We start from the raw sequence: 16,235 nt of genomic DNA, 5'->3' as shown, positions 1-16,235 counted from the left end.
TTCCATTTCGTACAATTGAATAAAGAATTTTTCGATATGAAATGATTTTCCGGCTATCGGGTGGTATTCTAATTATATAGAGCAAAAGGTTTCGTAGATTACGGAGGAATTTACGGAATATGTCAGGCAAAGTTTACAGTAATAGATACGCTAAGATATGAATTAGCAGATACGCTAAGATATGAATTTTGTCTATACACTATTCATGCAATCAATGCAATAAGATGTGTCTAGACTAAGAATGATAAGCAGGTAATTTCCGACAAGAATGATGAGCAAAACTTTTGAAATGCAGACACGGTCGAAGTCCAGACTCACAAATGCATCCTAACGACTATCAGTTAGACACACTAATGCAGACCTGGTTCGCTAAGACCACCGCTCTGATACCAACTGAAAGGACCCGTTCATATACATTATAAACGATTCACAATAGTTGATTACATCGCGAGGTATTTGACCTCTATATGATACATTTTACAAACATTGCATTCGTTTTTAAAAGACAAACTTTCTTTACAACGAAAGTTGACGGCATGCACACCATTTCATAATACATCCAACTATAATTGGCTTAATAATAATCTTGATGAACTCAATGACTCGAATGCAACGTCTTTCAAAATATGCCATAAATGACTCCAAGTAATATCCTTAAAATGAGCTAATGCACAGCAGAAGATTTCTTTAATACCTGAGAATAAACATGCTTTAAAGTGTCAACCAAAAGGTTGGTGATTTCATAAGTTTATCATAACAATCATTTCAATATATTAATAGACCACAAGATTTCCGTTTATAAATATATGTACACTCGCAAGTGTATAAAAGTATTCTATAAGTTGTAGGCACCCGGTAACAAGCCTTAACGTTCATGTTTTACCCTCTGAAGTACACCAGATCATGTGTGTTTAAAATAACCTCGAAGTACTAAAGCATCCCATAGTCAGGATGGGGTTTGTCAGGCCCAATAGATCTATCTTTAGGATTCGCGCCTACCGTACATAGACAAGTAGTTTAATGTTACCAAGCTAAGGGTATATTTCTGGTTTAAACCCACGTAGAATTAGTTTTAGTACTTGTGCCTATTTCGTAAAACATTTATAAAAACAGTGCATGTATTCTCAGTCCCAAAAATATATATAAAAGGGAGCAAATGAAACTCACAATACTGTATTTCGTAGTAAAAACACATATAACGTCATTTAATAAGTGCAAGGTTGGCCTCAGATTTACGAACGTATCAATATTGAGATTCAATATTGCAGGAAAGTACATAGACGCAACGAAGATGATAAACACTAGATTGACCTCACGAGCATACCCATGAACCATACCCATCACTTCCATAGCTATAACCCATAATTTCCTTAGCTTCGACTCATTAAAAAAACTATTTTGAAATCACTCGGACAGCACTCCGTCGTAATATTTTATGTATACTAATAATATCTTGAAATAATACAGAGCAAATATATATATATATATATATATATATATATATATATATATATATATATATATATATATATATATATATATAAATCAATTGAGAGAGTTTAGAGAAATATATTTTCAAGTTTCTATGAAATAATGAAACCTATTGAATTCTATTTATAATAGATTTTTGAATTAAAAAAAGTGAATTATTAAAGTATGAATTATTAAAGTATGAATTATTAAAGTGAATTATTAAAGTATAAATTATTAAAGTATGAATTATTAAAGTATAAATTATTAAAGTGAATTATTAAAGTTAAAGTAAAGTAAAAGTAAAGTAAAGGTAAAGTTAAAGTATAATAAAAGTATAAAAAACTATGTATGTATAATACGCGTATAAATATATATAATATTAATTTAAATCGTTATATATATTTAATGAAATAAAATATAAATATCGTTATATTTATTATACTGGTTAAGTAATGAGTTGTCAAAAGTGATTCTAGATATCTATAAAAGTTATATACGTTTTAATAATAAAGTTCTTTTTAAACTGAAAACGTCTTTGTACGTTTGAAAATAGATTAATAGAATATTATAGAAACCAATTCTCCACTAACTTTTGTCTAACTTTCGTAAATCACACTTTTTGTTTTTATTTATAAATAGCTTTACAAATTATTCTGAATATCGTTAAGAGGAATAGATTTTCTCAAATCATAGTGGACCTCTCAACAGAGACTTGTAATCATAATTCAATGTTTCTGATAATTCAATCATTTAATATATTTTTTTTTTCGTCAAAAATCATATTGAAACAAATATGTTCGTGTAAAGTATTATACATTTAATACTTTATTAATATTCTCAAGTCATAATATATATATACATACATATACATATCTATTTATATATAACGGTTCGTGAATCGTCGGAATTTGGTCGAGGTTATAATGAATGTATGAACACAGTTTAAAATTCTTGAGATTTAACTTAACAAACTTTGCTTATCGTGTCGGAATAATATAAAGATTAAAGTTTAAATTTGGTCGAAAATTTCCGGGTCGTCACAAATATAGGTTCACCCCGTGGTATATTAGCAACAATGATGATAGTTAGTATGACCAATACAATAGAAAAATCATCCTTGTGTAAATCATCTTTACAAAAAAACTTTTTGAGAGTGGTAATCTGAGACAATGAAGATTGATTTGTGAAAAATGTGAAAACGAAGATGTTTATTTTATATTTGAAAAATATAGTCGTTGTAACGTAGTCAGTTGACGTTAACAACCGTTATGTATATATGACCGTTGTAACGTCGTTAGTTGACGTTAACGACTGTTATGTACTCGTTGTATTAATAATAATTCTAATAAAAGAATTTTATTAGTACAAATACGATGACTATAAATACATTTAGTATAAATACGTTTAGTATAAATACGAAGATTAAGAGAATAAACATATTATGCATAAATAATAAATTTTAAGAATAAACATTAGTATGCATAAAATAAATAATGATTAATTGCATAAGTAATCATAAATGTTAGATAACATAAATATAAATGTTAGTGAAGTTAAGAGTTAGATTACAGAAATATAATTCAGGCGGTATAATCGACCATATATAACTTAAATAACATAAATATAAATGTTAGTGAAGTTAATAAAAGTTAGATTACATAAATATAATTCAGGCGGTATAACCGACCATACATAACTTAAATAACATAAATATAAATGTTAGTGAAGTTAAGAGTTAGATTACAGAAATATAATTCAGGCGGTATAACCGACCATTTATAACTTAAATAACATAAATATAAATGTTAGTGAAGTTAAGAGTTAGATTACAGAAATATAATTCAGGCGGTATATGAAATGTCCCGTTCTTATTGATTAAAAACGTTCCATATTAATTGATTTCGTTGCGAGGTTTTGACCTCTATATGAGACATTTTTCAAAGACTGCATTCATTTTTAAACAAACCATAACCTTTATTTCATCAATAAAGGTTTAAAAAGCTTTACGTAGATTATCAAATAATGATAATCTAAAATATCCTGTTTACCCACGACCATTACATAATGGTTTACAATACAAATATGTTACAACAAAATAAGTTTCTTGAATGCAGTTTTTACACAATAACATACAAGCATGGACTCCAAATCTTGTCCTTATTTAAGTATGCGACAGCGGAAGCTCTTAATATTCACCTGAGAATAAACATGCTTTAAACGTCAACAAAAATGTTGGTGAGTTATAGGTTTAACCTATATATATCAAATCGTAACAATAGACCACAAGATTTCATATTTCAATACACATCCCATACATAGAGATAAAAATCATTCATATGGTGAACACCTGGTAACCGACAATAACAAGATGCATATATAAGAATATCCCCATCATTCCGGGACACCCTTCGGATATGATATAAATTTCGAAGTACTAAAGCATCCGGTACTTTGGATGGGGTTTGTTAGGCCCAATAGATCTATCTTTAGGATTCGCGTCAATTAGGGTGTCTGTTCCCTAATTCTTAGATTACCAGACTTAATAAAAAGGGGCATATTCGATTTCGATAATTCAACCATAGAATGTAGTTTCACGTACTTGTGTCTATTTTGTAAATCATTTATAAAACCTGCATGTATTCTCATCCCAAAAATATTAGATTTTAAAAGTGGGACTATAACTCACTTTCACAGATTTTTACTTCGTCGGGAAGTAAGACTTGGCCACTGTTGATTCACGAACCTATAACAATATATACATATATATTAAAGTATGTTCAAAATATATTTACAACACTTTTAATATATTTTGATGTTTTAAGTTTATTAAGTCAGCTGTCCTCGTTAGTAACCTATAACTAGTTGTCCACAGTTAGATGTACAGAAATAAATCGATAAATATTATCTTGAATCAATCCACGACCCAGTGTATACGTATCTCAGTATTGATCACAACTCAAACTATATATATTTTGGAATCAACCTCAACCCTGTATAGCTAACTCCAACATTCACATATAGAGTGTCTATGGTTGTTCCGAAATATATATAGATGTGTCGACATGATAGGTCGAAACATTGTATACGTGTCTATGGTATCTCAAGATTACATAATATACAATACAAGTTGATTAAGTTATGGTTGGAATAGATTTGTTACCAATTTTCACGTAGCTAAAATGAGAAAAATTATCCAATCTTGTTTTACCCATAACTTCTTCATTTTAACTCCGTTTTGAGTGAATCAAATTGCTATGGTTTCATATTGAACTCTATTTTATGAATCTAAACAGAAAAATTATAGGTTTATAGTCGGAAAAATAAGTTACAAGTCGTTTTTGTAAAGGTAGTCATTTCAGTCGAAAGAACGACGTCTAGATGACCATTTTAGAAAACATACTTCCACTTTGAGTTTAACCATAATTTTTGGATATAGTTTCATGTTCATAATAAAAATCATTTTCTCAGAATAACAACTTTTAAATCAAAGTTTATCATAGTTTTTAATTAACTAACCCAAAACAGCCCGCGGTGTTACTACGACGGCGTAAATCCGGTTTTACGGTGTTTTTCGTGTTTCCAGGTTTTAAATCATTAAGTTAGCATATCATATAGATATAGAACATGTGTTTAGTTGATTTTAAAAGTCAAGTTAGAAGGATTAACTTTTGTTTGCGAACAAGTTTAGAATTAACTAAACTATGTTCTAGTGATTACAAGTTTAAACCTTCGAATAAGATAGCTTTATATGTATGAATCGAATGATGTTATGAACATCATTACTACCTTAAGTTCCTTGGATGAACCTACTGGAAAAGAGAAAAATGGATCTAGCTTCAATGGATCCTTGGATGGCTCAAAGTTCTTGAAGCAAAATCATGACACGAAAACAAGTTCAAGTAAGATCATCACTTGAAATAAGAGTGTTATAGTTATAGAAATTGAACCAAAGTTTGAATATGATTATTACCTTGTATTAGAATGATAACCTACTGTAAGAAACAAAGATTTCTTGAGGTTGGATGATCACCTTACAAGATTGGAAGTGAGCTAGCAAACTTGAAAGTATTCTTGATTTTATGAAACTAGAACTTTTGGAATTTATGAAGAACACTTAGAACTTGAAGATAGAACTTGAGAGAGTTCAATTAGATGAAGAAAATTGAAGAATGAAAGTGTTTGTAGGTGTTTTTGGTCGTTGGTGTATGGATTAGATATAAAGGATATGTAATTTTGTTTTCATGTAAATAAGTCATGAATGATTACTCATATTTTTGTAATCTTATGAGATATTTCATGCTAGTTGCCAAATGATGGTTCCCACATGTGTTAGGTGACTCACATGGGCTGCTAAGAGCTGATCATTGGAGTGTATATACCAATAGTACATACATCTAAAAGCTGTGTATTGTACGAGTACGAATACGGGTGCATACGAGTAGAATTGTTGATGAAACTGAACGAGAATGTAATTGTAAGCATTTTTGTTAAGTAGAAGTATTTTGATAAGTGTATTGAAGTCTTTCAAAAGTGTATAAATACATATTAAAACACTACATGTATATACATTTTAACTGAGTCGTTAAGTCATCGTTAGTCGTTACATGTAAGTGTTGTTTTGAAACCTTTAGGTTAACGATCTTGTTAAATGTTGTTAACCCAATGTTTATAATATCAAATGAGATTTTAAATTATTATATTATCATGATATTATCATGTATGAATATCTCTTAATATGATATATATACATTAAATGTCTTTACAACGATAATCGTTACATATATGTCTCGTTTAAAAATCATTAAATTAGTAGTCTTGTTTTTACATATGTAGTTCATTGTTAATATACTTTATGATATGTTTTCTTATCATAGTATCATGTTAACTATATATATATATCCATATATATATCATTATATAGTTTTTACAAGTTTTAACGTTCGTGAATCACCGATCAACTTGGGTGGTCAATTGTCTATATGAAACATATTTCAATTAATCAAGTCTTAAAAAGTTTGATTGCTTAACATGTTGGAAACATTTAATCATGTAAATATCAATCTCAATTAATATATATAAACATGGAAAAGTTCGGGTCACTACAGTACCTACCCGTTAAATAAATTTCGTCCCGAAATTTTAAGCTATTGAAGGTGTTGACGAATCTTCTGGAAATAGATGCGGGTATTTCTTCTTCATCTGATCTTCACGCTCCCAGGTGAACTCGGGTCCTCTACGAGCATTCCATCGAACCTTAACAATTGGTATCTTGTTTTGCTTAAGTCTTTTAACCTCACGATCCATTATTTCGACGGGTTCTTCGATGAATTGGAGTTTTTCATTGATTTGGATTTCATCTAACGGAATAGTGAGATCTTCTTTAGCAAAACATTTCTTCAAATTCGAGACGTGGAAAGTGTTATGTACAGCCACGAGTTGTTGAGGTAACTCAAGTCGGTAAGCTACTGGTCCGACACGATCAATAATCTTGAATGGTCCAATATACCTTGGATTTAATTTCCCTCGTTTACCAAATCGAACAACGCCTTTCCAAGGTGCAACTTTAAGCATGACCATCTCTCCAATTTCAAATTCTATATCTTTTCTTTTAATGTCAGCGTAGCTCTTTTGTCGACTTTGGGCGGTTTTCAACCGTTGTTGAATTTGGATGATCTTCTCGGTAGTTTCTTGTATAATCTCCGGACCCGTAATCTGTCTATCCCCCACTTCACTCCAACAAATCGGAGACCTGCACTTTCTACCATAAAGTGCTTCAAACGGCGCCATCTCAATGCTTGAATGGTAGCTGTTGTTGTAGGAAAATTCTGCTAACGGTAGATGTCGATCCCAACTGTTTCCGAAATCAATAACACATGCTCGTAGCATGTCTTCAAGCGTTTGTATCGTCCTTTCGCTCTGCCCATCAGTTTGTGGATGATAGGCAGTACTCATGTCTAGACGAGTTCCTAATGCTTGCTGTAATGTCTGCCAGAATCTTGAAATAAATCTGCCATCCCTATCAGAGATAATAGAGATTGGTATTCCATGTCTGGAGATGACTTCCTTCAAATACAGTCGTGCTAACTTCTCCATCTTGTCATCTTCTCTTATTGGTAGGAAGTGTGCTGATTTGGTGAGACGATCAACTATTACCCAAATAGTATCAAAACCACTTGCAGTCCTTGGCAATTTAGTGATGAAATCCATGGTAATGTTTTCCCATTTCCATTCCGGGATTTCGGGTTGTTGAAGTAGACCTGATGGTTTCTGATGCTCAGCTTTGACCTTAGAACACGTCAAACATTCTCCTACGTATTTAGCAACATCGGCTTTCATACCCGGCCACCAAAAATGTTTCTTGAGATCCTTGTACATCTTCCCCGTTCCAGGATGTATTGAGTATCTGGTTTTATGAGCTTCTCTAAGTACCATTTCTCTCATATCTCCAAATTTTGGTACCCAAATCCTTTCAGCCCTATACCGGGTTCCGTCTTCCCGAATATTAAGATGCTTCTCCGATCCTTTGGGTATTTCATCCTTTAAATTTCCCTCTTTTAAAACTCCTTGTTGCGCCTCCTTTATTTGAGTAGTAATGTTATTATGAATCATTATATTCATAGATTTTACTCGAATGGGTTCTCTATCCTTCCTGCTCAAGGCATCGGCTACCACATTTGCCTTCCCCGGGTGGTAACGAATCTCAAAATCGTAATCATTCAATAATTCAATCCACCTACGCTGCCTCATATTCAGTTGTTTCTGATTAAATATGTGTTGAAGACTTTTGTGGTCGGTATATATAATACTTTTGACCCCATATAAGTAGTGCCTCCAAGTCTTTAATGCAAAAACAACCGCGCCTAATTCCAAATCATGCGTCGTATAATTTTGTTCGTGAATCTTCAATTGTCTAGACGCATAAGCAATCACCTTCGTTCGTTGCATTAATACACAACCGAGACCTTGCTTTGATGCATCACAATAAATCACAAAATCATCATTCCCTTCAGGCAATGACAATATAGGTGCCGTAGTTAGCTTTTTCTTCAATAACTGAAACGCTTTCTCTTGTTCATCATTCCATTCAAATTTCTTCCCTTTATGCGTTAATGCAGTCAAGGGTTTTGCTATTCTGGAAAAGTCTTGGATGAACCTTCTGTAGTAACCAGCTAGTCCTAAAAACTGGCGTATGTGTTTCGGAGTTTTCGGGGTTTCCCACTTTTCAACAGTTTCTATCTTTGCCGGATCCACCTTAATACCTTCTTTGTTCACTATGTGACCGAGGAATTGAACTTCTTCCAACCAAAATGCACACTTTGAAAACTTAGCGTACAATTCTTCCTTCCTCAATACTTCTAACACCTTTCTCAAATGTTCACCGTGTTCTTGGTCATTCTTTGAGTAAATAAGTATGTCATCAATGAAAACAATGACAAACTTGTTAAGGTATGGTCCACACACTCGGTTCATAAGGTCCATGAACACAGCTGGTGCATTAGTTAAACCAAACGGCATGACCATAAACTCGTAATGACCATAACGTGTTCTGAAAGCAGTCTTTGGAATATCATCTTCTTTCACCCGCATTTGATGATACCCGGAACGTAAGTCAATCTTTGAATAAACAGACGAGCCTTGTAGTTGATCAAATAAGTCGTCGATTCTCGGTAGTGGGTAGCGATTCTTGATGGTAAGTTTGTTCAACTCTCGGTAGTCGATACACAACCTGAATGTACCATCTTTCTTCTTGACAAACAAAACAGGAGCTCCCCACGGTGATGTGCTTGGTCGAATGAAACCACGCTCTAAAAGTTCTTGTAATTGGCTTTGCAGTTCTTTCATCTCGCTGGGTGCGAGTCTGTAAGGAGCACGAGCTATTGGTGCAGCTCCTGGTACAAGATCTATTTGAAATTCAACGGATCGCTGTGGGGGTAATCCCGGTAATTCTTTCGGAAATACATCAGGAAATTCTTTTGCAATGGGAACATCATTGATGCTCTTTTCTTCAGTTTGTACTTTCTCGACGTGTGCTAGAACAGCATAGCAACCTTTTCTTATTAGTTTTTGTGCCTTCAAGTTACTAATAAGATGTAGCTTCGTGTTGCCCTTTTCTCCGTACACCATTAAGGGTTTTCCTTTTTCTCGTATAATGCGAATTGCATTTTTGTAACAAACGATCTCTGCTTTCACTTCTTTCAACCAGTCCATACCGATTATCACATCAAAACTCTCTAACTCTACTGGTATCAAATCAATCTTAAATGTTTCGCTAACCAGTTTAATTTCTCGATTCCGACATATATTATCTGCTGAAATTAATTTACCATTTGCTAATTCGAGTAAAAATTTACTATCCAAAGGCGTCAATGGACAACTTAATTTAGCACAAAAATCTCTACTCATATAGCTTCTATCCGCACCCGAATCAAATAAAACGTAAGCAGATTTATTGTCAATAAGAAACGTACCCGTAACAAGCTCCGGGTCTTCCTGTGCCTCTACCGCATTAATATTGAAAACTCTTCCGCGGCCTTATCCATTCGTGTTCTCCTGGTTCGGGCAATTTCTAATAATGTGGCCCGGTTTTCCACATTTATAACAAACTACATTGGCATAACTTGCTCCGACACTACTTGCTCCACCATTACTTGTTCCGACACCATTTGTTCCTTTCGTTCTGTTAACCCCTGGTCCGTAGACATCACACTTTGCCGCGCTATGACCATTTCTTTTACACTTGTTGCAAAATTTGGTGCAGAACCCCGAGTGATACTTTTCACACCTTTGGCATAGCTGCTTCTGATTGTTGTTGTTGTTGCGGTTATTATTGTTGTTAAGATGATTGTTGTGGTTGCTGTTGTTGTTGTTGTTGTTGTTGTTGGGCCGTTTGTTGTAGTTGCGATTGATGTTGCGATTGTTGGGATAATTGTTGCGATTATTGTTGTAATTGCTGTTGTTGTTGTATTGGTGATTCTTATCACCGTTTTCCTCCCACTTTCTTTTGACTTGCTTCACATTGGCCTCTTCAGCAGTCTGTTCTTTAATTCTTTCTTCAATCTGGTTCACTAGTTTGTGAGCCATTCTACATGCCTGTTGTATGGAGGCGGGCTCGTGTGAACTTATATCTTCTTGGATTCTTTCCGGTAATCCTTTCACAAACGCGTCGATCTTCTCTTCCTCATCTTCGAATGCTCCCGGACACAATAGGCACAATTCTGTGAATCGTCTTTCATACGTGGTAATATCAAATCCTTGGGTTCGTAACCCTCTAAGTTCTGTCTTGAGCTTATTAACCTCGGTTCTGGGACGGTACTTCTCGTTCATCAAGTGCTTGAATGCTGACCACGGTAGTGCGTACGCATCATCTTGTCCCACTTGCTCTAGATAGGTATTCCACCATGTTAACGCAGAACCTGTGAAGGTATGCGTAGCGTACTTCACTTTGTCCTCTTCAGTACACTTACTTATGGCAAACACCGATTCGACCTTCTCGGTCCACCGTTTCAATCCAATCGGTCCTTCGGTTCCATCAAATTCCAAAGGTTTGCAAGCAGTGAATTCTTTGTAGGTGCATCCTACACGATTTCCTGTACTGCTAGATCCAAGGTTATTGTTGGTATGTAGCGCAGCCTGTACTGCGGCTATGTTTGAAGCTAGAAAAGTACGGAATTCCTCTTCATTCATATTTACGGTGTGTCGAGTAGTCGGTGCCATTTCCTTCAAAATAGTTAAATGGAACAAGTTAATCATACAGAATATTAAGAGTAGTTAATAGTATTTCGTAGCATAATATGAACTCATTTATAAAAGCTTTTTCTTCATATTAGCGTTTTATAAGTTTAAATTCGGGTAGTACCTACCCGTTAAGTTCATACTTAGTAGCTAATATACAATTCAACTACTACAATTCTATATGAAAAACTGATTATAATAATATTTCGCGTTCAAACTTTTATACAATATTTTACAAACTTACAATACCGCTTATTTTACATAAAGCATGAAATATAGCACACAATAACTTTGATACAAGATAGTTGTGAAGACAATTCTAGCTAGTACACAAGTCGTTCAGCAAAGGCAATAAAGACACGTAATTCATACGTCCAGAAACAAGTCATGCATTCTGGTTTTACTAGGACTACTTCCCATCCTTGGTCTTGTGCAACATAACCGTTATGGCCGTTGATAAGACAGCGTGTTGTAACGTCATCAAAGGGACGAGGGTTACGTAATGTCCAACAGTCCTGTAATAATCTAAAAACCTCATTTCTTACCCCAATTACCGACTCCGTCACTTGTGGAAACGTTTTGTTTAATAGTTGTAGCCCGATGTTCTTGTTCTCACTTTGGTGAGAAGCGAACATTACTAATCCGTAAGCATAACATGCTTCTTTATGTTGCATGTTAGCCGCTTTTTCTAAATCACGAAGTCCAATATTCGGATATATTGAGTCAAAATAATTTCTTAACCCGTTGCGTAAAATAGCATTTGGGTTCCCCGCAATATATGCGTCAAAGTAAACACATCGTAACTTATGGGTTTCCCAATGTGATATCCCCCATCTTTCAAACGAAAGTCTCTTATAAACCAAGACATTCTTGGAACGTTCTTCGAATGTCTTACAAACTGATCTCGCCTTAAATAGTTGTGCCGAAGAATTCTGGCCGACTCTAGACAAGATTTCATCAATCATGTCTCCGGGTAGGTCTCTTAAAATATTGGGTTGTCTATCCATTTTGTGTTTTTAAACTGTAAAATAGACAAGAGTTAGATTCATAAAAAAAATACTTATTAATACAAGCAATTTTTACATATATCATAAAGCATAAGAACACTATATTCCATATATTACACCACACGAATACAACTATCTTATTCCGACTCGCTCGTTTCTTCTTCTTCGGTTTTGGTTCGTTTTGCCAAGTTTCTAGGGATATATGATGTTCCCCTAATACGAGCCGTCGTTGTCCACATTGGTTTAGAAAAACCTGGTGGTTTAGAGGTTCCCGGGTCATTGTTACAACTTAAGGACTTCGGGCGTTGACGATACATATAAAGTTCATCGGGGTTGGAATTAGATTTCTCTATTTTTATGCCCTTTCCCTTATTATTTTCTTTTGCCTTTTTAAATTCAGTTGGGGTAATTTCTATAACATCATCGGAATTCTCGTCGGAATCCGATTCATCGGAGAATTGGTAATCCTCCCAATATTTTGCTTCCTTGGCGGAAACACCATTGACCATAATTAACCTTGGTCGGTTGGTTGAGGATTTTCTTTTGCTTAACCGTTTTATTATTTCCCCCACCGGTTCTATTTCTTCATCCGGTTCAGATTCTTCTTCTGGTTCCGATTCTTCTTCCGGTTCCGACTCTTCTTCCGGTTCCTCTTCGGGAACTTGTGAATCAGTCCACGAATCATTCCAATTTACATTTAACTCTTCATTATTATTAGGTGAGTCAATGGGACTTGTTCTAGAGGTAGACATCTATCACATAATATCAAACACGATAAGAGATTAATATATCACATAATATTCATATGTTAAAAATATATAGTTTCCAACAAAAATGTTAAGCAATCATTTTTAAAGAAAACACGGTCGAAGTCCAGACTCACTAATGCATCCTAACAAACTCGATAAGACACACTAATGCAAATTTTCTGGTTCTCTAAGACCAACGCTCTGATACCAACTGAAATGTCCCGTTCTTATTGATTAAAAACGTTCCATATTAATTGATTTCGTTGCGAGGTTTTGACCTCTATATGAGACGTTTTTCAAAGACTGCATTCATTTTTAAACAAACCATAACCTTTATTTCATCAATAAAGGTTTAAAAAGCTTTACGTAGATTATCAAATAATGATAATCTAAAATATCCTGTTTACCCACGACCATTACATAATGGTTTACAATACAAATATGTTACAACAAAATAAGTTTCTTGAATGCAGTTTTTACACAATAACATACAAGCATGGACTCCAAATCTTGTCCTTATTTAAGTATGCGACAGCGGAAGCTCTTAATATTCACCTGAGAATAAACATGCTTTAAACGTCAACAAAAATGTTGGTGAGTTATAGGTTTAACCTATATATATCAAATCGTAACAATAGACCACAAGATTTCATATTTCAATACACATCCCATACATAGAGATAAAAATCATTCATATGGTGAACACCTGGTAACCGACAATAACAAGATGCATATATAAGAATATCCCCATCATTCCGGGACACCCTTCGGATATGATATAAATTTCGAAGTACTAAAGCATCCGGTACTTTGGATGGGGTTTGTTAGGCCCAATAGATCTATCTTTAGGATTCGCGTCAATTAGGGTGTCTGTTCCCTAATTCTTAGATTACCAGACTTAATAAAAAGGGGCATATTCGATTTCGATAATTCAACCATAGAATGTAGTTTCACGTACTTGTGTCTATTTTGTAAATCATTTATAAAACCTGCATGTATTCTCATCCCAAAAATATTAGATTTTAAAAGTGGGACTATAACTCACTTTCACAGATTTTTACTTCGTCGGGAAGTAAGACTTGGCCACTGTTGATTCACGAACCTATAACAATATATACATATATATTAAAGTATGTTCAAAATATATTTACAACACTTTTAATATATTTTGATGTTTTAAGTTTATTAAGTCAGCTGTCCTCGTTAGTAACCTATAACTAGTTGTCCACAGTTAGATGTACAGAAATAAATCGATAAATATTATCTTGAATCAATCCACGACCCAGTGTATACGTATCTCAGTATTGATCACAACTCAAACTATATATATTTTGGAATCAACCTCAACCCTGTATAGCTAACTCCAACATTCACATATAGAGTGTCTATGGTTGTTCCGAAATATATATAGATGTGTCGACATGATAGGTCGAAACATTGTATACGTGTCTATGGTATCTCAAGATTACATAATATACAATACAAGTTGATTAAGTTATGGTTGGAATAGATTTGTTACCAATTTTCACGTAGCTAAAATGAGAAAAATTATCCAATCTTGTTTTACCCATAACTTCTTCATTTTAACTCCGTTTTGAGTGAATCAAATTGCTATGGTTTCATATTGAACTCTATTTTATGAATCTAAACAGAAAAATTATAGGTTTATAGTCGGAAAAATAAGTTACAAGTCGTTTTTGTAAAGGTAGTCATTTCAGTCGAAAGAACGACGTCTAGATGACCATTTTAGAAAACATACTTCCACTTTGAGTTTAACCATAATTTTTGGATATAGTTTCATGTTCATAATAAAAATCATTTTCTCAGAATAACAACTTTTAAATCAAAGTTTATCATAGTTTTTAATTAACTAACCCAAAACAGCCCGCGGTGTTACTACGACGGCGTAAATCCGGTTTTACGGTGTTTTTCGTGTTTCCAGGTTTTAAATCATTAAGTTAGCATATCATATAGATATAGAACATGTGTTTAGTTGATTTTAAAAGTCAAGTTAGAAGGATTAACTTTTGTTTGCGAACAAGTTTAGAATTAACTAAACTATGTTCTAGTGATTACAAGTTTAAACCTTCGAATAAGATAGCTTTATATGTATGAATCGAATGATGTTATGAACATCATTACTACCTTAAGTTCCTTGGATGAACCTACTGGAAAAGAGAAAAATGGATCTAGCTTCAATGGATCCTTGGATGGCTCAAAGTTCTTGAAGCAAAATCATGACACGAAAACAAGTTCAAGTAAGATCATCACTTGAAATAAGAGTGTTATAGTTATAGAAATTGAACCAAAGTTTGAATATGATTATTACCTTGTATTAGAATGATAACCTACTGTAAGAAACAAAGATTTCTTGAGGTTGGATGATCACCTTACAAGATTGGAAGTGAGCTAGCAAACTTGAAAGTATTCTTGATTTTATGAAACTAGAACTTTTGGAATTTATGAAGAACACTTAGAACTTGAAGATAGAACTTGAGAGAGTTCAATTAGATGAAGAAAATTGAAGAATGAAAGTGTTTGTAGGTGTTTTTGGTCGTTGGTGTATGGATTAGATATAAAGGATATGTAATTTTGTTTTCATGTAAATAAGTCATGAATGATTACTCATATTTTTGTAATCTTATGAGATATTTCATGCTAGTTGCCAAATGATGGTTCCCACATGTGTTAGGTGACTCACATGGGCTGCTAAGAGCTGATCATTGGAGTGTATATACCAATAGTACATACATCTAAAAGCTGTGTATTGTACGAGTACGAATACGGGTGCATACGAGTAGAATTGTTGATGAAACTGAACGAGAATGTAATTGTAAGCATTTTTGTTAAGTAGAAGTATTTTGATAAGTGTATTGAAGTCTTTCAAAAGTGTATAAATACATATTAAAACACTACATGTATATACATTTTAACTGAGTCGTTAAGTCATCGTTAGTCGTTACATGTAAGTGTTGTTTTGAAACCTTTAGGTTAACGATCTTGTTAAATGTTGTTAACCCAATGTTTATAATATCAAATGAGATTTTAAATTATTATATTATCATGATATTATCATGTATGAATATCTCTTAATATGATATATATACATTAAATGTCTTTACAACGATAATCGTTACATATATGTCTCGTTTAAAAATCATTAAATTAGTAGTCTTGTTTTTACATATGTAGTTCATTGTTAATATACTTTATGATATGTTTTCTTATCATAGTATCATGTTAACTATATATATATATCCATATATATATCATT

The sequence above is a fragment of the Rutidosis leptorrhynchoides genome, chromosome 7 (assembly GCF_046630445.1).
Source record: "Rutidosis leptorrhynchoides isolate AG116_Rl617_1_P2 chromosome 7, CSIRO_AGI_Rlap_v1, whole genome shotgun sequence".
Lineage (NCBI taxonomy): Eukaryota > Viridiplantae > Streptophyta > Magnoliopsida > Asterales > Asteraceae > Rutidosis > Rutidosis leptorrhynchoides.
Note: the sequence above shows the minus strand (reverse complement) of the source record.